At 50.1% G+C, this 25,540-nt stretch overlaps 1 long non-coding RNA gene across 3 annotated transcripts in view; it reads right to left on the bottom strand.

Annotated features, from left to right (window-relative positions):
- The window catches only part of LOC123799357 (uncharacterized), a 66,112-nt gene that overhangs the window by 29,985 nt on the left and 10,587 nt on the right, over positions 1-25,540 (bottom strand). For all 3 annotated transcript variants that reach the window (XR_015720883.1, XR_006781595.2, XR_015720884.1), the window contains exon 2: positions 10,078-10,160. This is a non-coding gene — a long non-coding RNA (uncharacterized LOC123799357). The remainder of the gene's footprint in view (positions 1-10,077; positions 10,161-25,540) is intronic.

Below are 25,540 nucleotides of genomic sequence, written 5' to 3'. Positions count from 1 at the left end.
AACATGCTACATCATTCCATTTGTGTAAGATTCGAGAACAGACAAACTAATCTGTGGCGATGGGTTAGAACTGTGGCTGTCTCTGGGGAGGGAACACTGACCAGGAAGCAGTTCAGGGGAATCTCTAGGAGGTTCTAGGTGGTTTCACATGTGCAAAAATTCATCAAGGTGTACATTTAATGTTTGTCCCCTTTATTGTGTATAATATATACTTTCATTTTTTAAGGAGGGGGAGAGAACCTGGTTTTCTTACAAAAATCATAAAACATTATTGGCAGAGGAAGTGGCCTGTAAGTAATCCCCTTTCTGGAATTTGTTAGCATTTTCTTCCCAGCCGGAGTCATGGTCTCCACAGATTCCTTTTCAGCATTCTTCTCCCCTTCCTCCCTCCCACCCCAAGCTTAATTTTGCCCTAGGAGCCCCTGTCTTTGGGCAGCCCATAGGGAAACTGACTCCATGCCGCTCTAGGGGTGGGTCATGAGTGATCTTGGCCGATCATGATGATTCCATCTATCTTGCCCTAGTTTCCAGGGTTAAGCCAATCTGTCTCTTGGCAAAATTGTTTAGATTCAAGGGCAGGTATGTGACACCAGTTAGTTCAAATCTGACCAAAAAGAAGGACTTTTATTCCATGATTGGAAGAGAAGTTCCTCCCTCTTTCCCAGTGGATGGGAACAAAGGGGCTTCTGCCTCAGTTGTTAATCCCCTCCACAGCCTGAGGATAGAGGCATTGTCAAGGACAGGAGAGTGCAGAGGCAGAAGACCCCTGTCACCCTGGTGTCCACCCTTCCCAGACCTCCTGCATGTGGGCTCGCACTTTTCCTCCTAGTTTAACCCTGTGTGTGAGTCCAGGTTTCTGCTCATTGCAGCTAAAAGCCTACCAGTAAGCCAAGGCCATTACTTAACGTTGAGAATACTCAGTAGCAGGGGAGAATGGCGTTGTTCCTTTGGACAAAGTTGTGTTCATAATTTATTAATCAAGCTTGTTAATTGTGTTGTTGAAATTCTTCATCTGCTTTTTGGTTCATGTGATCTACAGAATTCTGAAAGGGGAATACTGGAGCCTGTTATTACCATGATCCTGGCTCTGTCAAGATCTCATATTAGCATCTGCACTCAGTGAAATGTTTGGTGTGTTAAGATTCATGCCTGTATGTCTCCCTGGTGGATTGTAGATTTATCAATACAAAATATTTCTCTTTTTCCTGTTTACTGCCTTTGGCCTTCAGTTCTACCCAACCCAATCTTAGCGTTTCCAACCCGACTTGCTTTTCCCATTGCGATGCCTAATTGATCCTCACTCATCTGTTTATCATTAACCTCTCTGGGTCATTCTATTGTATGTCTCTTGGTAACACTTTGGCTTTGCTCTTTAAATCAAATCTGAGAGTCTCTATAAATCCATCTGTTTGATAACATACATTTGCCATCAAGTTTCGTTTTATTCTTACTATGTGTTTTCTTTCCTTTATTTTTACTGAATTAAGTTTTCCTTGTTTCCCCCTCTTCTTCTTGGACTTTGGAAATCTGATTACTGTTTGTCTTTAAAGGTTTTACCAAATACATTTAAACCTATATTTTTCTGTTGGTATCAAAAATTTTAAATTATTTATAAATAAATATTTTAATTATTATTAATTATATATTATTAATTATATATTATTAATAATTATAAATATAATTAATATTTATTTTAAAATAAATAAATATTACCACCTCTATCCCCAAGGCAAGCCCTCAGGCCACGTCCTTGAGCAAACTATTTACAAAAGCACCCCTCCCTCCAAACTGGTACTTCCTACCTTCCTTCCTGACCTATCTCCTCCATAAAACTTAGGGCCTCCTGACCTGCTATAGATTGGGTTATTTGTCTACTATCCTTCTGCACCAGCTCCATGAGGGCAGGAATATTTACCTTTTTTCAGTCTGTTATATCTCAAGGGCCTGGCATAGTGCCTGGCACATAGTAGGCACTTTATAAATTTCTGTTAAATGAATTAATATATGCCTTTATCGCTCTCTCTTCCCAGGTCATAAGTGATTTGGAATTTTGATCCCAGGATATTGACAATTTTTTTCCTTATTTATGTGATCTACCCACAGAACAACCTATGAGGTAAATACAGATATTATGCCCCATGTTGTAGGTGAGAAAATATAAGTACAAAAAGGTTAAATAGTTTCAGGGTGACACAGCTTAGTAACAGCCAAGCTGGGACTTGAAGTCAGATTTGCCCCAGACTGAAGTTTGCATTCTTAAGCACACTGCTGGGTGTGCAAACACACACATGCACGCACACGCACACGTGCGTGCACACACACCCCACGTGGTAAGTGCTTTCTTTATGTCACTTCTCAGCTCAGGTGGAAAGAGCTCGGGGTGAGACCCCACCAGCCATCCTGATTAATGACACCCGCTCCTCGAGGTCCAGCTGCAATGCCCCCTTTTCTGAGATCCTTCTCCAGCTCCCATCAGTCAAGATAAATCTGAACTTTTTATCTTTTCTTTGTTGCCTTTGTCGACTTCTTACATTATAGCTATGTGAGCATCCTCTTGGGTCCCCAACCAAACTGTACCCTGCCCCAAGAGGCACCATGTGATGTCCCTGTCTTGCACCTAGGACAGGATCGCACCACACTGGTGAACTGAATTGTGAAGTTGGCACAAGTGACCTTGACCCATCCAGACCAAGATCCACCTCTACCAGGCAGCCTTCCTGGACTACTTCTAGCTGCACCCCAACTCTCCTTTCTGAGCTTTAACTGCTGTAAAAATTAATTCTAAGGATTCTAGTACTTTCTTGTTCTTGGACAGAAGAGAAACCAGCCAAATGAAAGAGTCTGACTGCAAAATTCCTAGGGGAGAAGGCAACACATACCTGAGAGCATCATCTCTCAAGTGCTGCCCCCTCGTGGTCTGATCCCAGAACTCCAGCCAGGTGACCAGATCCAAAGCGCCATTATTTACTTATTCTGATTCTATTGCTAGCTGGCCAGCCCAATGTTGCTTCAGAAAATCATTACAGTTTGTTAAATTTTTTAAAAATCCTTGCTCTTTTTCACCCCAGAGCTCACTACTTAGAGTTGCCTGTGTATGTTGCAGCTCGATTGCAAAGCAACATCTGCATTTTGCATCATCTGCTACAGTGACTTCAGGTCTGTGACTCATTTTTGAGTGTCCTGCTTATTTTCAGAAGATACAACAATGAATGGGGCAGATATATTCCCTGTGTCCATGAGCACATGTTAATGGGGGAGACAGACATCCATAAAAATCCCGTGATCACAGGTTGTGAAGCCTGCTGTCTGGCACAGAAAGCTAGAGTAGCATGACTGTGGCCCCAAGTCCCTGTGTCCTGTGCTCTGTGCTCTCCTCTCAGATGCAAGAACACTGAACACACCAGATTTCCCTGGGAGGAGAGACCGGTGCTGAGTTGTTCAAAGCCTGGATTCAAGAAACAAACTCTTTGCATCCTCACTCTGCCTCTTGTCATTTATCTGACCTTGGGTAAGTTATTCTGAAAAGCCTGAGTTTCCTCATTTGCATAGTGAAAATAAGAAGAGTACACATGTCATAGCGTTCTTGAGATAGAAACTAAAATCCTGCCTTACCATCTAATTGTAGGCATACAGTAAGCACTTAATAACCATCACTCCTATTTTACTCATGTGTCCACAGTGCTCAGTGTAGGACCTGGGTCTGGTCCTTCCTGACTGATTCGCATTTATGTGCAGGTAGACCGTTCTACAAGGGAAGGTTCACACCAGCCACCTCTGTTTTCCCCAGACACTGGCAGGTCAGTGTTGAGGACAGCATGGCATAGGAGATACTCCCAGATCCCTGCCCAAAATCCATCCCCTTTCTTCTTTGTGAACAGATCCCAGGTGGGATTTGGGCATCAACAGCTAGCAATGGGACATGAAATATCCAAGCCAATTCAGAAATCCGGCTTCCCATTCTTTCAGCCTCCCTTGCAGGTAGGAGTGGTCTTGCGATTTGGTTCCAAGTAAAAATCTGATGGTGGGTTTTCTGGGAAAACTTTTCTTTTTTTGTTAAAGGAGTCATGTGACTAACACAACCCTCCCCACTTCTTGCCTTGAACTCACATGCAACACCTGGAGCTATGGCCACCATCTTGTGACCATGAGGCAAAAGCATGAGAAAAATAAGTCAATATGCCAAGAACGGTGAAACAGAAAGATAGAAAAGGCTGGATCCCTAAGGACATAGTTGGAAGCTCAGCCCAGAAACAACAATTCGTCTACCCATGGTCTTGCTTATAGAGAACCCAGGGTGGGTGGAGCTGCTGTAACCTACAGCTGAATGCATTCTTTAGGATTTGCTTTGCAAGAACCTCAAGGAGCAACTCTCATCTCAGGGACTTTTCTGAGAATGGCATGTCCCTGCTGCGGCCAGTTCCAAGCCAGACTGGAAGGTTGGACTCTTCTGTTTGCCCAGACAGTGCATTGACCACTAAGAAGAGATTTTTTATCAAGAGGGAACCCACCAGCCTAGGTATTTCTCTGCCTTCCCATGCCCTGCATTGGACCAACCTAAAGGAAGATATCGGAACAATTCAATAAGATGTTTTCAGTTGTCCTCACCAAGATTCATGGAAAACACGCAGCAGACTCAGTGGCCCCAGAAAAGAATTCTGGGAATCTGTGGGCTCCTGAATTCCTGTCCACCCCTTCAGACGGGCTCCCCATCTTCTGCTCAAGGTTCGTGTTTATTATCATTAAAAACTCATGGTGGTTGGCCAACCACATGAGCTGCAAAATTCCTAGAGCCTGGGGAGTGACATGTTGAAGAAGTTTTACTATCGTCATGCTTCAGGGTAGAGAGGGTTGGCACGCCCCAAAGAGCAGCCAAATCCCTCCCGTCCCCCTAGTCTGCACACACGCAGAGGGCACTCCCCGACAGCACACAAACCTACCCTGGTCCTCCTTTCCCCACTGGGATGTCCTTGGTGCAGAATTCCTGAGCCCGAGCCCCCATCCCAAACCTGCCCCTCCCCCTCCTCCATCGCAGTAACTGGCACCAGCATCCAGCACCCAGGAGTCACTCCTGAGACACTTTCCCTCATCCCTGCATCCAATTCAGTATGAGTCCTACCTGCTCTACCCCAAAAGCATCCATCAAAACTTCCCACTCCTCTGTTGCTCCACCACTCCCTCCTAGCCCAGCTCACCAGCCGCGCTCAGCTGGAGGGAGACGCAGCACTTCTGCTCTGCGCACCTCCCACCCACTCCCCAGCGACAGCCACATGGACCTCTGTACCACCCACAACCGATCTTGTCGCTTCTTTGCCAAAGCCCTCCAATGGCTTCCCCTGCCCATGAATGCACAGAAATGCAGGTGCCTTCATCCCCATCACTCTGCTCACTCTGTTTCACCTTGTTGGCCTCCTTTCTCCTCCTGGGACATGCTGGGCTCCCTCCCACCTCCCGGCCTTCATACTTGCTCTTCTGTCCTGGACCATCTTTTCAGGACTGGCTGCTCCCCCTCCTCCGAGTCTCAGCCCAGAGCTGCCCGCAGAGCCGCCCGCCCCGCCCGCCCACTCTGGCTCACTCCCACCCTCATCAACCCACCCCCATCAGTCACTGTCTTACCTTCTTCAGGGCGACTCTTTGCCAGCGGCATTTGCCCTTGTATATTTACGAGATGTTGTAGCTTTGCGCCCACTCCCCACCCCAGCCAGAATATACAGTCCTCGAGGGCAGGGGCTCTTTCCTCCTGCTTTCCTGGTGCCCAGAGCAGCCCTGGGAACATAGAAAGTGCCCCAATAAATCCTTGACACTTCTGTGCCTCTTGAAATTGGAAGAAATCCTCCCCCAAAATCATCTAGTATAGGATAGCAAGCTTTAGTTGAAAAAAAAAGTGCAATATGTGAGTTAAATTTGAATTTCAAATAAATGATGAATAATTTGTTTAGCATAAGTATGTCCTATATAATACTGGGACATATTTACACTAAAAAACTGTTCATTGTTTATCTGAGATGCAAACACCAAGTGGGCATCCTGTATTTTTTCTGGCAACCCTCGTCTAATAGAACCATCCTTTTCTGCTAAGGCATTAGTTTCCAAACCTGGCTGGGAAGCTTCCTAGAAGTATCGACCCCCAGGCTGCACCCTAGACAGATTGATCAACCTCTGGGCTTGGGCCCAGCTGCTCCATGATTCTGAGTATTGGCCAAGTTGGAGGAGCCTGGGGCTAAATGTCTCGGCACACATGCAGCAAGTGGTTCCCCCAGCTTCAAGGGGTGGGAAACTCACTTTCGGCCATGGAGATCTCTGGCTATGGGGAAAAACTCCCATTGTCCTCTCTTCTCTGGACGGAGGGAAGGCAGCCCCAGCCCCGGACCACCTGGCCTGTCCCAGTGCTGTTCCAGGGATTTGGTCCTAACTCCCAGGGGTGGGTAGAAAGGCGGCCCCCAAAGGATACGTCCAAGCCATACCCCTGGAAACTTATTTGGAAACAGGGTCCTTAGAGATGTAACCAAGTTAAGGAGCTCAAGATGACATCATCCCGGACTTAGGGTGGGCCCTAACGCTGGTGATCTGCACCTGGTGAGGAAAGGGAGATCGAGACACAAGGACAAAGAGAGGAAGTCTGTGTGAGGACAGAGATAGAGGGGGGCCGGCAGCCACCAGCAGCCAGGAGAGGGGCATGGAACAGGTCTCCCTCGGAGCTTCCAGAAGGAACCAACCCCACCGACATCCAGTCTCAGACTTCTGGCCTCCGGAAATGTAAGAGAATACATTTCTGTTGCTTAAGCCACGGGCTCGTGGGACTTTGTTACACCAGCCCAAGGAAAGGAATACAGGCCTCAACCGGATGAGGGGCCAGACTGACAGCACCAACTGCCTCTGACTCAGAAAACCCCCCCAGAGTGCCTGGCATTTTCCTAAGGATGCAGTAAGAGCTTAATAAAGACCCAAAGAAGAGCTGAGTCCAGTTGACGGCCATTTCCCATAACACTCTAAGACCTTAGGATCAGATAAAGGAAAGGCAATGTAGGCTTTGGCGGCATCACCCACGACGGGCTTTGCTGGAGATTGGTATTTGTACAAGGTCTTGAAATGCGGGTCCCCATGTGAAATGCACCCACATGGTCACTCTACAGCAGGGGCTCTCAAACTTGACCGTGCATCACCCAGAGGGCTGGCTAAAACATGGTCTGTCTTGCCAGACCCACGCCCCAAATCTTCTGGTTGAGTAGGTCAGGGATACACCCTGTCTGCATTTCTAACATCCTCCCAGGTGAGGCTAAAGCTGCTAGTCCGGGGACCACACTTTGAGAAGTGGGTAGAGGGATTTCTGCAGGAGCTGATGGATGGGAAGAATGCATCTTTCACTCAGGAAACGTTTGTGGGTCCCCTGCTCTATAGCAGGAACTATGCTCAGCCCTGAGAATGTAGAAAGGAGCACGGTGCCCCAGACATCTCCGCAGCCCCCACAGTCTCAGCCTGAGTGGGCTCCCTGCATCCACACCTCCTCCTCTCAGGGTGCTCTTGGAGCTGTAACCAAGGTGATCTCTGAAAACCCCAAATCCTACAGTGTTACCTGTCCTGTTGCCCTCGGCCTGGAGAAAAGACCACAGGCATCTTTGGAAAGCATTCTACATATGGCCAGGGCTGAAGAACACTGCCCCGTATGATCCAGTCCCGCCTCGTGCATTTCCATCATACGGATTCAGTTTCCCCACCGGTCATTCATTCAACGGATGTTTTACGAGGCATCAACTACATGCTAAGCACTGAGTGGTGACCAGGAGCGTATGATCCTGTGCAGAAGGGATACACTAAATAAGTAGAAGGCAAATATATAATGCAACGCAAAACAAGTCTGAATACCAGGAAGAGAGCAGGGGAGGAATCAAGTAGGAGGGGTGGGACATGGAGAGGTGGGAATATGGACATGGGCTGGGGAGTCCTCTCCCCCTCCTTAATGAGGTGAGAGAGGGGAGCAGAGGGGCATCTGGGCAGAGCAAAGAGAACAGCATGTGCAAAGGCCCTGAGGTGTGAGCAAGTCAGTGCTTTGTCAGTGACAAGAGCAGAGTGAATGGGAAGGGAGGCGGTAGTGGGTCACTGGCCTTGCAGGAGAGGTCAGGAGTGTGAACACCTGCAGCAGGGAGGCTCAGAAGGCTTTGGGCAAAGACATGATGTTATCTGATTTTTCTTTTCACAACCACTTTGGTTGTGGTGTGGGACAGGCCAGGAGGGATTAGAAGAGCAGCAGGAATCCCAGCTGGGTCCTGGGCCACAGTAGCCCCATGGAGGCGGGGAGAAGTCTCAGACACAGGACACACTCTGCTGTGAAGTAGATAGGCTCATGGGGGCGTGCTCCATTCATCATTCCACCCACGATGTGCAACACCCCCTCCCAGCTGCACGGGGCTCCTCTGCCTCCTGTCGTGTCACAGCTCCAAGCTTAGCTGCTGCCACCCCCAAGGAAGCCTTCCTGACCCAGGCTGGGCTGGAGTCCCCTAGAGCCACTCTGCACCTCACCTTGTATCCTTGAGGCCTCTCCTACCTCCCTCCCCAGCCCACTGCCCAAATGGAGGAAAAGGAAGCCCAGGAATTCAGAAGTGGGGAGGAACGTATGGGAGATGCCTTCATCAGGACAGAGGCAAGCAAGGTCCACACCAGACTGAGGGGCCCCAAGGTTCATGATGAGGCCCCACCTTGCTCCCAACCTTCACCCCCTCCCGTGAGACGTGACCTCCGCCACCAGCAGGAAGAATTCCAGATGAAAAGACGCTTTGACTTTCCCCAGCAGCCCAGGCAATGAAATGTCTCAGACATAAGACACCGGGATTTGCAATCTGTGAGGAGGTGCAGAGGGTCCAAGGAGAACGGCCTGCCCAAGAAAGGGGCGAGGAAGAGGATGGAGACCCTACATCTGGGACCCTAACTCAGCAGGTGGCTGTGGACATCAGGACGTCAGATACCCTCCTCCTGGGCTGGGGCTTCAGGGGCCTTGGGGAACAGCCGCCAACAGCTGAGTGACCTCTTTCCACTCCCTACTTCCCCTCCTCAAAGGGCAGCAAAGAGACCCTCCACGGGACACGCTTTCATGGGCTCTATCCAATCATGGCTAGCTAGTCCTGTGGGTAACCAGTAGTCATTTTAGAGTTCCATCTAGTCAAGGAAAGGAGGGAGGGATGGAGGGAGGGCAAGGACAGGCCATTTTTCTGCAATAGACAAACACTATTAAGCACCCATAGCTCTCTTTTGGGTGGGGTCACAGGCCCCCCAGGCTATGTGGGGGCTACAAGAAGGCAGGGGGGTTCTCTCTGGAAGGAAGTTGAAAAGCCCTACAGAGAAGGTTCCATCTGAGCAAGCAGGCACCACCTGGCCTCCTTGGCCTGGGCACCACCTGGCCAGCTCACGCTGGGGACTGGGCCTCCTCAGGCGGCCTCTAAACAGCCCCCAGGCCTGTGATGGGCCCCCTACTTTCATTCCCTGCAGAGACCCCCACACCCCTAGTTTTGGCCACAGGCTGTCCTAATATCCACCCAACCCTGTCATCATCCCAGCTCTGATCCTCCCACAGCCCCCAACCCCCAGGACAAGGAGGGTCCCTCAAAGGACAGAGGTCCTGGGCAGTCATCAAAGGGCCCTTTCTCCCACCCTGAAGGGCCCTATTGTCCTCTGCTGCTCACAGGACTTCTCTGTGTCGGGGAGAAGGCGGGTGAGAATCATAAAAGAAGCTATGAACTGACTAGTCCCTCCGTTTACTATAAATCAGAGCATGTCCCCCAAATTCCAGACAGTTCCCCAGATTACCTTGTCCTCCACATAGCTATGTCTTTATAGGACTGCATAGGGCAACAGCAGGAGGAGGCAGAGGCGGGGGGTCAGCACGGAGCAAGAGGCAGAGACCATACTCAGGGATGACCAAGTCTTAGCACTGAAAGTCCCTCCCCCGCCACCCAGAACCTTCTCGGTCCTGGGAAACCTGACAGGTTGGCCCCCCTACCTGGTTTCTCCTACTTCCAGCGTCCTTTGGCCTCAGTTTCCTGGCCAGTAAGTGGGAATGGAGAGGGAGTGTGGGTGGAGTTTACACACCTGTTCTCTGGAGCCTGGATGGAATCTCCCAGGCACCACAGCCACGCTGAGACCCCGGCTTCTCTGAGGTTTGGTCTCTTCACCTGCAAATGAGCATAAAAATTCCTACCTCAGAGTGTTGCTTCTGGAATTCACGGATTTACCATATGTGAAATGCTTAAAACAGCGACTGGCACTGGCAAGTGATGCGGTGGCTGTTAGACAATTAATTATTTACTTAAACATTCACCTAAGTGGCCCAAGCCCTCACTTCACCTATAATGAGAATAAAGGGCATTGAAGGTCATTTCAGTGGCGTCCAAAAGAATATCTGCTTATATGCTGCTTACAAGAGACATACCTAAAATCAAATCACACCATCCCCAGACAAAATATAAAGAGGTACACACCAGAGATACGCAGAGACACACACAGGTGTATATTGTGTGTGTGTACATACCGCGAACCCAAAGAAACAACTCCAAGAAAGGACTCGTGGGAAGATTAAGCAATAGAATTCAAGGCATAAAGTGTGACAAAGAGTTTATTTTGTATTGATGTATCTAAAAGCCAGCAACCACAATGATGATACAGTAGTCAGGAACCTTCACGCATTAAATAATGTAGTGCTAAAATTTAGGAAGAAAACAGATTCGAGACATCATTAAGCTTAAACCTTCTGGGATGCCTCCCGGCGTCTATGAACACTCTACCTGACTCATCACAAAAGGTATGGTCAGTATTTGTAACTACCTGTTTAACGGCCCACAGGTATTTTAGCCCCGTTGGCGGCTGCTGGGGTGGGGGGCTCAGACAATGTCTGTCTTGCTCATTTTCTTCAATGCCCAGCGTAATGCTCACCAGTCCACCAATAAATATTTGTGAAATGCATGACACATAGATACGTAGTCAACTCTGTATCCCTAAGACAGAGGACATACAATTTTTTTCACATGTTCGTGGGTGTTTATAAATATACATCATACACGTGGCCAAAAGAAAACTTTAATACATATCAACATGAAGAAGCTAAACAGATGACATTCTCTGACCTTACAGCGAAAGGATAAAGCAAAATTTAAAAAACAAATAAAAAATTCCAACCTGCCAGAAACCAAAAATCACTTTGTGAAGTTCCTTCAGCCAAAGAAGAAATCGAAACTGAAATCAGAAGGTTTTTTTTTTTTTTACAAAATATGATAGAAACAACAATCCACATAAAAATGTATGGGATGTGGCCAAGTCTGCGCTCTGAGAAAAGAAATGAGAGATTGAAATGTTTTCATATTTGAACAAGAAATAACGAAACTAAATGAAGAAAGCAGTCAAAGCAAAGAGCTAAAAAAAGAACAAAATGAACCCAAGGAGAGCAAGAGGGAATTAATAAAGATAAAATAAAAATTAAGAAATTAGAAAACAGAGAAAAACACTGAATTTATAAGCATATCCCAGAACACGCTCTTTGACAGGCACGTGAAGTAAACATGTATATTGAACGTTCAACATATAAACATATAGATATGGTCTTTTCACAACCGCTTTTTTTTTTTAATTATAAAATAGCTAGGAGTAAACTAAGAAATAACCTCAAAATCTATAGGAAAAATCCCACAACATCTTATTAAAGAACATTCTAGAAGACCGCAATACACAGAGAAGCAAACAGTGTGTCTGGATGGGGAGACTCAATATTTGTAAACATACCAGTGTTTCCTGAATTAATAAGTGAATTTAATGTAATTCCAATCACAAGGGGGTTACGGGGTCAGAGAGGGTTTGAAAAGTGGGTATTCCATTTTCCTAGGAAAACAAAGGCATGAGAAAAACAAAGACAGCTTTGGAAAAGAAAATGAAGGAAGCTGGATAAACAAATGGTATGTGGGAGGGGGGGAAGAGGGGGTGCCTCCAAGGCTGTGGCACAGAGTGACCATGGAGGAAGGAGTGGACATGATCCTCGGTGCCCTGCACTCTGTCCCTCCCACATCCTCCCAGCCGGCCTGACCAGACCAGCACTCAGCCAGCCGGTCACCCCACAAAAAATGCTCTGATCACCCACAGTCCTTCTCCCAGATGAGGCCAGCATCCTTTCCCTGCCCCACCCCACTTGAAATTATGCCAAAGATTTAAAATTTGGTGCAGATGTCTGGGTCCTAATTCAAGGTGTGATCCTGTCGCAGCTGCCACAGGGCCAAGGAGAAGAAGAAAACCATGAAAGTTGGGGGCAGACCCAAAGCAAGAGAAGGGAGTGTGACCCTTGCAAAATCAATGGACTTACAGGGCACATCAGTCAATGCTGGTGCGTGCCCGGGGCTCGGGCACAGCCCCCAGCCAGAAAGTGGGAGAACATCAGCTAGACCAGTGGGGACCAGAGTCCATTGCTGCTGGACTGAAACCACCTGTGCCAGGGGAAGAAGCGAAGACATTGACGATGCCCAGCTTGCTACACGTTTTGCAAATGGAGGCCGAAACAATTGAGCAGTGTCGTTCCTGCCAGGGAGAAAGGGTTGGAAGAACGAGAGCCTTCACAGTCAAGAATGGAAACTGTCGAATGACTGGAAATAACCAAAAACATGAAATGCCAGGGAATTTTTTTAATCCATACCTGATAGACACATCAAAAGGTCTGAAATATGAATTCCCAGATGCTTGGAGTGAAAAGAACGTTCTAGGGTCCAGTCCCCAGAGAAGAGAACAACTTCTTCCCTGTCAGTCCCAGCAGAAGTCCAGGTTCTAAGCTCTCATAGGCCAAAACTTGGTCACCGCACACCCCTGAGCCCATCACGGTGGGCAAGGGGATGGACCCGGCTGCCATCCCTGAAGATGGGTGGTGCCAACTCCACGGGGACCATGTGGGCTCCAAGGAGATTCCAGGTGTGTTTGGGGGCAGGTAAACAAGGCAGGTATGAATTACAGGAGAAAATACCCATCAGAGTTTACTTCCCCCAGAAGAGAAATGCAAGGTATGGCCTCACGCCTTGGGACAGCTCATCTTTCACTGAGATTCGTTTAGAAGAAGGCATTCAGAGACGTTGGGGTAAGGCTGCCCTAATGACCCACCCAGCCACACAGTGGTCCTTCCATGAAGGCAGCCCCTCGAGCCCACGGACCTCAGTGTCTGGGCAGCCAACACGGACAGTGACAAGAGCCCACGTGGGCCCAAAGTGGAAGAGGGCATTTGCCACTTGCATCTGCCATGACCAGGACAACAGCCACTGGCCTTCCCGCTGGGGAACAGCAGGAGAGCTCTCAGACGCACCCAGGGGCACTAAGGAAGCCCCTGAGCAGTCCCGGCGGCTGCCCAGGGAAGGCGTTTTGTTCAGACCACGTAGAGGACTGTGTCCGAGCATGAGACTGAAGCGAATTCCTCTGAAGCATGGCAGCCCTCTGGCTAGCGGTGGGGTACCCCGGGGGAGGGGCAGAACGAGCTCTCACCCCAGAAGGTGGCAGAAGACGCCTCCACCTGCGGCCAAAACTGCGAGGTGCTCCATCAAAATCTGCCTCATTTATGAATTTTCAGCAACTGGCGTTCAGATGAATAGGATTTTATTGGAACAGATCGAATGTTCAAGGGAGACGAGTATGCTCACAGTGTCATTGGGAGCCCAACCTCCAGGCAGCCAGCAAATAAGAGGCAGGGGTCAATCTGCGCGCCAGGCAGCGCACACGCACCTCTCGTAGAGCACGTGGCTTGGCCTCTTTTGGGGTCAAGTCTGTCTCCCTGACAGCCCATGACTCCCGCGAGAAAATGGACCTTGTCTTCTTCCCCTCGGAATTACTCTACTGCCCAACACAGAGCGCGGGGGCCAGTAGGTGCCTGACTAATGTTTGTGGACTGAAGGGAAAGAGGAAGGGAAGGAAGAGAGGGAGGAAGGAAGGAGAAGAGAAGCAGGGGATGGAGGGAGGAGGGAGGGGAGGAGGGAGAGGGGAGAAAGAGGGGGAAAGGGATGGGAGGGAAGGGAGGAAAGAGGGAGGGAGGAGGGAAGGGAGGAGGAGGGAGGGAGGAAGGCACATGCAGATGTCTGCACTCTTCAACCAGAAATCTGGTCTGTGTGCACAACCCATCCAGATCACATGGCCCTTCTGTGGCTGAATGGGACCCACTTTTTCTTAGTTTTCTGAGGATAATCTTCCATGGAACTGGCTCTTTCCTGAGTGTCTTAGCAGCAGGAAGATGGAGCCCCCAGACCAAGGCTCCTGAGCCAGAGTCTGGCCCCCATCTTCAGCCCTTGCACATCCGCCCCCACCCCAGGGCACCATGGAAGGGTGTTTCCCCTCCCGGTCATCGTCATTGTCCTCACTGTCCAGGTGCCTCCATCCCTCTGAAACAGCTACAGCCACAGGGGAGGAACTCCAGCCTCAAGTCTTCATAGAAACCGACAGGTTTTTTTCTGGTGCCCACTCCTCCATTTCTTTCCAGCCCCTCCTCCCCTTCCAGGGATTTCCACCTTCTCTTCCTGCCAGAGGGAACCTTCTGGAGAACATCAGAGCACTGGGGCCAGGTGACTTCACAGGAAAAGAGAATATCATCTTGGCATCCTCCTTCTTCCAGGAGGCGATCTGCAGCTAGTGCCCTTTGAATCAGAGGCCAGCTATGGGGCTGCTGGGGGTCCAGGTTTCCAGGGCAGCTCTCCCCTCCCTTTCCCTCCCTCCATCCCCCTCCCCTCCCTACCTCATCCTATCCTGGAAGAAAGACACATTGCATCTGCAGAGAAAGTTCCAGCTCTTCCGTGGGGTCACAACTGTGTCTCCCCTAGAGGTTGCTGCTGGCCAGAGCCCCTTCTAGGGGCTCGTTAGAGTGAGGGGGTGGGGAGGCGCTCCCAGAGAAATCACTGCATTTCCACTTGCTATTTCAAAACAGCCTCAGAAAAGACAAGCTCTCCTAGGGAAATAGGCTCAAGGAGTATTCATTTCGGGAAACTTGTCCACCGTTCCTTCCTTTACAAAGTCCCGGGGCTGCCATGGCCACACGGCTGTGCAGCAGGATGGATTTTGGCCAAAGGCTGGTTTCAGTGCAGCCCTGCCAGCGCCCAGTGGCCTTTCCAATCGATCTTTCTCTCTGGGTCTCCATGTCTTCCCTCATGGTGGCAGAAACTGGGTCATCATCCCTAGGATTAAGTAATAGTAATAAGTCGCATTTATGCTGCAGCTTATATTTTAAAAACACTTTTATTGTATGTCCCTGGCTTGCGCCTGTAAGCCGGGTACTGTTCTTATCCTTGCCCTACAGATGTGGACACGGAGGCTCACGGCTGGGTGACCGGAGATCCAGGTAGCCACGGAGAAAGCACTGAGCCGACACTGACGGACACCCAGTCCTGGAGGAACAGACAGCATTTAATCCCACACGTTCATTGTAAAACTAACAACAACAAACCAAAATTAGCCTCTCAAACCGATGCTGCATTCTAGTGGGATAGCCACCAGGTTACGTTTCTTACCAAAATTGGACCCTATTGCAAATACTTGTTTGTAATTTGCTTATTTTCCGTTGTGATCCCTGGCAGCATGCCGTTTCCTCGTGAGGCTATTAGACATGGATGCGAGCAACTCCTGTTGTTGGTTGTTTCCAGCTTTCCACTGCAGGATGTCTGGGCCCATCCTCAGTCCTCCCCGAGGGGCTGGGGGCCCTCCCCTACAGGGGTCCTTGTCACAGTCATTGACTCGGAGAGGCTTTGCAACTGCATTGAAAATCGCAGTTAGCCTGACCCCGTTGACTTCTTGTCAAACCCCTGAAGGAACAGGAGGAATGAAGAGAAGGACCCAGTGATGGTTCTGAAGCCCCGATCCCCCCAACCCCACCCCCATCCCCACCCCAGGGTCCTTCTTCGGGCTACACCGGCCGCTCCTGTGCGCAAGGCTCCCTGGCAGCCAGGGCCTGCCCCATGTGGGAAGCTCTGTGCTGGTAAAAGGTTCACAGCAGGATACGTGGGGGGAGGAGAGCCCCGATTTGTAGCATTTGCTGATTCCCGTGGTGTGGAGTCCTACCAGGGCCCATCTCAAGCAACCAGTGCGATGTCACTGGGCGGGCACAGAGTTGGGGCGAGCCGAGCACATGGGCGCCCTTCGCTGGTAGAAAGTGGACGCACCACCAGTTGGGATGACTCAGTCACGCGCTCCACACTGGCTTCCAGAATGTCCCCGGGGGCACAAGCTCCAGGTGCCCACAGCGATCATTGACTTGATGACGCTGGGCTTCCTTCCCTTTGCTGTCCCCTTACACCCATATGGAGGCTCCCGGATTCACGTTCCAAATGAACTATGTCTGTGAGAGCCCGTGTCTGGTGGGGAATCAACCTGAGACCCCCGCCCACCACCACCACCAACACAAACTTCAGAACGAAGACAATTTTGAAGCTGAAATCGCAGTGGGAAGGCAGGAGTTCAAGGCAGGGATGGGAATTATCACCCACAAATGTTCCATCAAGAAAAACTCATCTCAGGCCGGCTACGGCAAGGAGGTGCCCATGAAACTTGGGGTTGGCTGCAGGCTGAGCAAAGAAAGGACACATCCCTGCTGAAGCAGCGGGCAGGGGCATCTCCCAGGGTCTGGAACTCAGGGAGGAAGAAGGTATTTCTCGGCACTGTCCCCGCCCTGCACCTGCCCCAGTTCGAGTCTCCCTCACCTCCCACCTGGACCAGAACAGCAGCCCCCACATGGGTCCGCTTTCTGCCACACGCTGCCCCCTCATTTTCCACCCTGAGCCAGGGTATCCCCTGCTAAGACATATGACCATGCTGGCCTCTTTTTCTCCACTGCCACACCATGGCCTCTGGAACCTTCTGTCATCTGACGCTGCCTCCCTCTCCAAACCAGATCCCAGGCCAGACCCTGTTACCCCCGACCCCTTGCCTCTCCTTGTGCCACCCCCAGTGCCTAGAATTCCTCCCTTCTCCTCTTTGCTCAAATCCTGCTCATCTTTTTAAATACAGCAACAAAGGTATCCTCCTCCAAGAAGCCCTCCTAACTTCTCCTGGCCTGCAGGAGCCAATATTCTATTCTTTGGTTCCCAGGAGTCCCTGTGTACTCAACACACTGGGTGTTGTTCATGCCTCAGTCTCCTCTAGGAGGCTGTGACTTCCCTGAGGGCAAACTCTTTGCTTTAATCTTCTCTGCAGCTCCTAGCTCAGCATCCTGTTTGGGAGATGGTGGGTACTTGGTAAGAATTTTATGTCCATTCATTCCTTCATTCCTTCATCTCTTCTGGCTGCAGCGATATTTCCATTCCTTCCACCACAGGTAGCTGAGTAATGAGGTAACATAGTGTCGTGACACCAAAGTGTTTGCGAGTTTGTTTTGCTAAAGAAGATAGTGGGGCCTCTGGGTCTTAAGGCGTGGGGTCCCTAACCCCAGGGAGTCTACCAGGCGATCGGATGTACATATCTAAGTGTTGGATCAAGACACCGCGGATTGTAACCTGCACAGAAAGGCCTGGGATTCATGCTAAAGTGCTTCGCGTTCAACCGGCCTGGGGTCGGCCCAGGGTTCTGCATTCCTCACCGGCTCCAGGTGGTGCCACCCGCCGGCCCGCCCCTCGCCGTGCAGAGCCAGGGCCCAGGCACTTCAAAAACAATGTGGGCCAGGCCGGAGCCACAGGTGGGTCCACGGCACATCCCCTGTGACCCCCACCCCAAACCTGGTATTTTCCTTTAATTCTCACTTTTGTGTCCTAACTGTATTTACAAGCCAATTTTAAATAACTATCTTAAAGAAAAAACAGGCCTCACTTTCCACAAACAGAACCCACACGTAAACATAAATACAGTGGAACTCCCTAACTGGGATGCCCTCTGGCTACGTGTCCCACCTGAAGGTTCTGAGCCTGCGTCCCGCTCCATCTGTGCTGAAGGGCAGAGGGGCACGTGTGAGAGAAGCAGGAAGAACAGACTCGCCGCTCACTGAGACTTTCCCCTTGAAGCAGTGAGAGCGGCTTGAAAGAATAGGAAAGGGATGGCGTCTCCATCCGTGGCTCCCAGCCGTGCAGCCACACCTGTGTGCACAGGCCACAACAGGTGTACCTCAGGAGACCCTGCACTGGACACGTCCAAAGGCCACTCCGTCCGGCCCGGGAGGGCTCCAGGCTCCGGAGGGCCTCCGTCAGTCTCAGAGCAAAGCAGGAATGTGCAGGGTGGGTTGGCTAAGGATGGGAGGGTGGTGAGACTAGACGCCGTTTGGCTCCAGAATCTCCGTGCGTGGTCATCACCCAGCAAAACGCCTTCAGCCGTTCAAGCCTCGCACCAGCTGATCGCACTTAACGACGTTACCCAGCACCGCACGCAACAGCCTCACTCAGGTCCAAGGTTCTCCCCACCTCCCAGCCCATTATGATTGCTTCAGGGAAAGCCTGGCCACAGGCTGCAAGATGGAAGTAACAAACGTGGAAATCGATGATGTTTCTCAAGCAGCAGAGGTCTAGCTGTGACTCTGTGTGGGGAGCCCACAGCATGGCATAAATTATGGTGACACTTACCCAGCGGTCGTTGCAACACCAGGAGACTTGTGCCATCATCCCAGGCTGCAAGGCGGGGAGCTGGGACAAGGGTGAATGGACGACTCGGAGTCACAGACGGAGGGGCCAGGACCGACGCCATCACTCAGAACCGGCAACAAGAATGGACCGAGCTGGTGCACCTGCCCTCAAGAGGCGTGGCCAACGGAAGGGGCGCCCACTGCTGGTCTGGGGAAGGCTGTGATCGCAGACTCAGCCTGTGAAGAATGCAGATGAAGCAGCCCCTCCCACCCTGGAAACCTTGTAGTGAAGGGAAGGACATCTGGTTTTGCTTGCCCCATGCCTTGTTCCCTCTGGTGAAAGATTCCTGGTCTTCTTGGGCTGAGATGGGGACTCGCCCGCCCCGTCTGTGACGGGTAATTTGATGTGTCAGTGTGGCTGGGCCATGGAGTGCCCAGGCATTTGGTCAAGCGTGGTTCCAGGTTGCATCTGGGAGAATGTTTCGGGGTAAGACTAACATTTGAATCCACAGCAATGTAAATAGGTTGCCCTCCCAAATGTGGGTGTGACTCAGCTGATCTATTCAGAGCTCAAGTAGAATAAAAAGGCAGAGGAAGGTTGAGTTGGCTCTCAGCCTGACTGAGGGCGACTTAGATCTTTCTCTGCCCTCACTGTTCCTGGTTCTCAGGCCCTCAGATGCAGGCTGGAATCTACACGGGGGATGCACTCGGGCCCAGGGAGGACCCTGCCAGCTCTGGTGTGTCTCTAGCTCCAGCTTGCAACCGGCAGCTCACAGGACTTCTCAGCCTCCATAATATCATGAGCAGATTCCTTATAATAAATTATATAAACATTATTGGCTTTCTTAGGAGAACCCAAATACAGTCTGCTTGGTAGAGGACCTGCCCCAGGACGCCATCATAACTCTAGGCTTCCCGCTTTGGGGCCAGAAACACGATAGACACTCTCAGACATGTGGCGAGTAAATAAATATTTCAAGAAAGTCACTTTGACCCCATGAATGACACCCCCATCACTGCAGACCCCACTACCCACACTCGGTAAATTAACATGTCACAAAGCCTCCTTTACTGTCACTGTCCCCTAATTTTTTAAGGGTCAGTGGGAGTCAGTAAGAGTTGCAGCAAATACCCACGCTGTCAGTCGGGCTGGGTGAATAGCGTCTGAAGATAAACTAGGACAGCATTTTCTTCAAGTTTCTCCAATATTTTTACCCCAGTCTGTCTCTTTTCCTTTTGCTTTTGATTCGGAGAGAAACACAGGCCCACCAGGAGACGGAGAACACAATGCAAACCCCAGGTGCTGATTTCAAAGCAAGCATCAAGCTCTTCAGCCTCCTTTTTGGCTGGTAAATAGAAACTCCCGACTCTTCGAGACAAGCCGTGAAGACAGTGGAGGCCCCGTTGCTAAGAAAAATGACAGGTAAGGACTCTGCTTTGAGCCCCCGGAAGCCGGAGGCCCCCAGGGCGGGCTACCTGTCTGGGTATTACGATGCTGGTGGAGCAGGCTACCAGCTGGAGCGACTCAAATCACCAGGGAAACCGTGTTCTGCCCACCTAGCTGCCTTTCCCCTGACCTCTTTCTCCCCATGAAGGTAAAATGGAGCCTGAAAGCTGAGACTGGATGGGGAGGGGGGGTGAAGTTCACAACTGCCCCGAAAAGACGAGTGTTTCATGGAAAGAAATCCAGACGGAGATTTCTTCAAAGATTGACTGGGTCAAAGTCTGGAAGCGAACACCACCTCTGGCCAACCCAACTGCCTTGGCGGCCAGCCAGGGATGTCATGGTCAGTGAGCTGGACAGGAGAGAAAAGAGGGGATGGTGACACCACAAGGGACTGAGCCCGCTGGTCCCCCTCCCAGAGGACCCTGCACAGAGCTCCAGACAATGCTGCCTCGTGGAGAGCACAGCCCGGCACCAGACCTCTTGATTTCTCAGTAGAAATAAGGTATCTGTATTAATTCAGATCTCCCAACGATGAGACCTTGTCAGTTTTTTTTAAAAAATGTCCAGGTGCCGGGCCCAGGGAGCCTCAGAGGGATTCTGCCCTCAGGCCAGATGTTCACAGAGAGTTTGATCCATGACGTTTGGGGAACAGGCATTTGCCGGTGGCGTGGCTCACATGGTCGCACGTCGGCTTCTCTCGGTTTCTCATTCATTTCAGGGTGGCGAAGCAGAGTTCTCTCTGTTACTGAAAAATGTGTTTGAACAAACTTGGGAGTGACCCACTCATCCTGGGTTCTCTGGGACTGTCTGGATTTTAAAACTGAAAGTCCTGCGTGCCAGGTCCTTCTTGGGCGCCGAAACAAAGAGACGCATGGTGAGCCAATTGGGTGCCCGCTTGGGAACTCGTTAGTGTGAAGATGAAAAGACCCTTTGGGGAATCCTGGCGGTCAGCAATGGGGACTGTGCCAGGGCTGAGATCAAATTTTGATGATGTGAAGCCACTGAGATGGGGGGCCCAGCATTTGGCCTACTCAGACCAACAGGCTAGGGGCCTACTTTTTTGGTCAGCAGCACCCCGCCTGTGAGTGCCCCACCCAAGTTAGACCCACCGAATTTCCTCCCCCAAAGAATTTGGCTTTGGCACTCGGGAGCCTAAGTTGTCTGTACTGGCAGATAAGTCCAAGCAGGAACCTCGGGGTGGTCAGATGTTCAGAAGACAGGAGAGAGCTGGTATAAGGAGCTGAGTGATACCCCTCCCGGTTCGTATGTTGAAATTCTAACCCCCAGTAGCTCAGAATGAGACTGTATCGGGAGGCAGGTGAGTCTCTTATGCAGGCGACTACGTGAAAATGAGGTCACCAGGGTGGGCCCTAATCCAATATGGCTGATGTCCTTATAAGAAGAGATTAGGACACAGACATGTACAGAGGGATCAAGATGTGAGGACACAGAGAAGAGAGCCGTCTGCAAGCCAGGGAGAGAAACTTCGGAAGGAACCAACCCTGCCAGCACCTTGGTCTCGGTCTTCTGGCCTCCAGAACAGGGAGACCATTCATTTCTCTTGCTCCAGTCCCCCCAGGCCGTGGTCCTTCGTTATGGCAGTGTGAGCTGACTATTAGAACCAGCCAGCGGGGAAGAGGAGCCTGGAGGCAAGGCAGAGATAGGAGTCGTGTGTTCAGAGAGAGAGAAGAATTTTTCCAGTTCCTCGTTCTGAGCCTTCATGGGGTCTGACTCTACTTCCTGCTCTTCAGACCTCAGCAGTCACAAATCCCCTCTTTTTCTTAAGCTAGACAAGTGGGTTTCTGTTACTTACACCCAAAAAAGCCTCTAGCCATATAATTTGGTCTTGGGATTCCAACCGTTACCAGGAGACCTTATTCCTGGGAAAGTCCTTAGCCCATCAGGAAAGCGAAGTTTAATGCAAAATGCTTTTGTGGTAGACAGGATAATCACCTCCCAAGGTCCACATCCTAATCCACGAGACCTGTGCGTTTGCCACCTGACGTGGCCAAGGGGACTTTGAGACGTGATTCAGTTAAGGGTTTTGAGATGGGAAGATTATTCTGAATTCTTTTGATTATCTAGGTAAAGCCAGTGTGATCACAAAGGTCTTGTGAGAGGAAGAGGGAAGCGGGAGAGGCAGAGATGGAAAGATTAGAAGATGTTAGCTGCCCGCTTTAAAGACGAAGAAGGGGCCCCAAGCCGATGGGTGCAGCCAGGCTCTAGCAGCTGCAAAGGAGGAAGACTACCCCCTCTCCCCGCCCAGAGCCCCCGGGAAGAGTGCAGCCCTGCCAACACCTTGATTTGGACCTCCAGAGCTGGAATAAATTTGTTTTTTTGTTTTAAATTTGTTTAAATTTTGTTTTAAGCCACTACGTTTGACTTCATTTGTTCAAGCACTAATATAACTTTGCATAGTGGGTGGTTCATGAGCCCAGACCCTAAATTTGTTTCAATTCTTGTTTCCTTTCCCCCTAACCTATTCGTACTAAGGATGAGTCCATTTTTTTTAAAAAAAAAAAAGCACCCAAGTTTTGAATTCTGGCAGAATTCAAAAGAAAAAGCACTTAAATGGCTAGAACCAAAATCTCACAGCCATGTGAATCTTCAAAAGCAAATTCCCTATCCTTTCTCTTGCTGGCCCCTTGCCCTCAAATGGTTTATTTTGGGAGCAAAACAGTAGGGATGTTGGAGAAGAGCAGTAGCTCTGCCTTGACCTCCCACCTAGGTCATGGGCCATCCAGGGCACCCCGTCCTACGGGAGCAGGGCATTTCAAAGGGGCTGCAACCCGAATGGGAGGAACACAACGAGAGAACATACCGTCGGCTTTCCCAGGCACCGATGCTTTGGGCTGGTTCTCAGCCCTGCCTCCCAACAGGTCCCCCGCCCCCACCTGAAGTGACATTGCGGGCTCGCAGAGTGGGCTGCAGGGAGAGATGCTGTTTTGCCCACGTCTGTGCGATGGGTGCAGTCACAAACCCCTCAGACTGGAAAAAGCAGACAGCTGCGCCCGGCAGGCTCACATGTGCTAGTTCCATCTGCTAAATCATTACAACGGAGCCTTGGCAGTCTGCAGAAAAACACATTTGTTTTCTCCATAAAGAGGAAGAGTCAACTTTCCTGGCGTCCTCATAAGTTTTTGCAATTACTTTAATGTGCAAAGTGCCTTGTACAAAGGCAGGAACAGGCTAAGGGGCCAACACACAGGCTTTCATTTAGTTATATTATATGTTAAATTAGCCGCTCGCGAGCTCTGGGGACTTAAGCCACCTATTTACCGTAATAGGACACATTATGCCAAAGCTCACAGCAACGTCCTATGCTCAGCGATTTGCCTCCCGTGCTAACACCGGTCTAGGGGTAACATCCTACACGGCGGGCTCTGGGATGGCCGCTCAGAGAAAGCAGGCTATCTTGGGGACAGGGAGTCACACACGGTGCTGGAGTCACCCAGGAAAAGGAGAATGAGTCCATGAAAGCTGAAAAGTAAGGGTGTCCCAGCTTTCGAATCCAGAGAGATGCCTTTCTTCCCATCCTTTTAACGTGTGATAGAAAATCCATCCCCAATGGCAGATTTTACATACCGATTGTACCCCCAGCCCACCCCCACCACTCCCCCAAAGCGGAACTGACTGGAGCCATTGAGACTGAATTTCCACTCTGTCGCTTAGTGTGTGACTCAGCTTCAAGTTTCTCATCTGTTAAATGGGCGCATCCATTGTAGGTCATCCTCAGATCTGTGGAGGGAAGCCGGGAAGATACTCTACACAAAGGACTTAGCACGGCTTGTTTCAATTCTGCTCATAAATACCTGTTATTATCACCATTGTCACTTCTCTGTAACTATGACATCAGATACCTTCCAAGCTCACGTCACCCTTTCAAATGCAGCCTTGGCCGTCGTTCTACACCTGGTACCATTGACTGTGGGACTTAGAGCAAACTTGGGCTGGTGGGCCGACCCTGCTGGCCACCTGGCTTTGTGCATCTGTTGAGCTAAATAACAGCTTTTACTTTCATTAATGGACAGATAAAGATCAAAAGAAGAGTATTATTTAGCGATGTGTGGAAATGAAATGAAATTCAGATTTCAATGTCTGCAATAGTTGTATTGAGACCCAGCCACGCCCATTTACTTATGTATAGTCCATGCTGTGAGCAGAAGAGCAGCGCTGAGTAAATGGCCACAGAGACATGTGACCTGTAAATCAGAAAATATTTACTATATGTCCCTCACAGGAAGTTTGCCGACACTCGTCTGAGGGAATAAAACCATTATCTTTGGGGTCTTGCTCAATTTCACAGTTAATGTTGGAAAACTCCAAGACCTGACCTTTAGGATGGATGTGTGAAGCAACTAGAAAGATAGACGTTTTTCAGCGTGCAGTTGCATCTCAACCAATGACAACGCCAAGAGGGTCTTGTGCCTTGGATTAGTGGGAAGGACCCCAGCACTGAACCCCAGGACTACGTGTCTGAAACCCAGCTTTGTCCCCAGCAGGCCGAGTGAATTCAGACTGGTGACCGAACCTCACTGAGCTCTCTGCTAGAAATTGAGGTATCGGTCCCTCTGGCCCAGGGTCATCGGGACAAGGGAAATAAATGGCATTTGCTCTGCAAAGGATTGGATGCTCTGCTGCTGAACGAAATTTGTTGGCGCCCTCCTTCCGAAGTTTGTCTCTGTGGTCTGTCCAAAAAGAAAACCTACCAAACACACACGTTTTTTTCTAAGGCATGAAAACCGCCATGGGCTTCCAGTTTCAACTCCCACATGTAAAGACTAGCCTGGGAGTCGTCACTCCCATCCTTACAACAATAACAGCAAATAAATACAAAGAAGCTTGAACAAACTGAAAAATTGATGACTTTTCTTGGACCCACCAGAGAACTGAGCTTTCGAAATAAACTGCCACGCTGAACCCTGGAAAGATGGGTGAATCCAGAGCCACAGCTGAACCGTGCTTACCTGAAGCAGAAAGTGCTGGAACCATCAGTAGTAGGAAGAGTTCATGCTAATTCTCTGGAATTGCTAAAGGCTGAATATAAACTGGTGAGAGTGAGGAACGTGGGGGGTGCTGCAGGCTTGGGGAGGGACCCACAATTTTATGAGCTTTTTTTACCAGGAACTCCACCAGGTTCTTACTGGGGAAATCCCAGAAAGTTCCCCAACTCGCTCTGGCAGGGGAAGGAAAGAGTAATCCCCATCAATGACACCCTAGAACCTTCTCCATAAGTAAAGCCTACGCTCCAGGGAAAGGACCTTGCCAGAGCCTTATCCCAGTAGAGGAGGGCACTCCTCAAACTCCTACTTCCTCCAGCCTTCCTGTCTCACCCAAGGAGGGGCGTGTGGGTGAGACACACTTGTGACGGTCAGGCCAGACACACAGGCCCGCGGGAAGACAGATTTCCCTGAAAATTATAGAACACTCCCGTCCCCACACTCCTTAGCACCACACCAACGGGGCTCCAGTAAGTATAGCAGCAGGGATTACAACTGAAGGCTCTAGGACACACGATCTCTAGGGGAGGAGGAGTTAGGGAAGTTCAAAGTCAAGCGGGAATTAACAAA

Source organism: Ursus americanus, chromosome 22 (genome assembly GCF_024610735.1).
Source record: "Ursus americanus isolate L20-20 chromosome 22, mUrsAme1.1.p, whole genome shotgun sequence".
NCBI lineage: Eukaryota > Metazoa > Chordata > Mammalia > Carnivora > Ursidae > Ursus > Ursus americanus.
The sequence above is the reverse complement of the archived record's forward strand: the minus strand, read 5'-3'. Positions and strand labels throughout refer to the sequence as shown.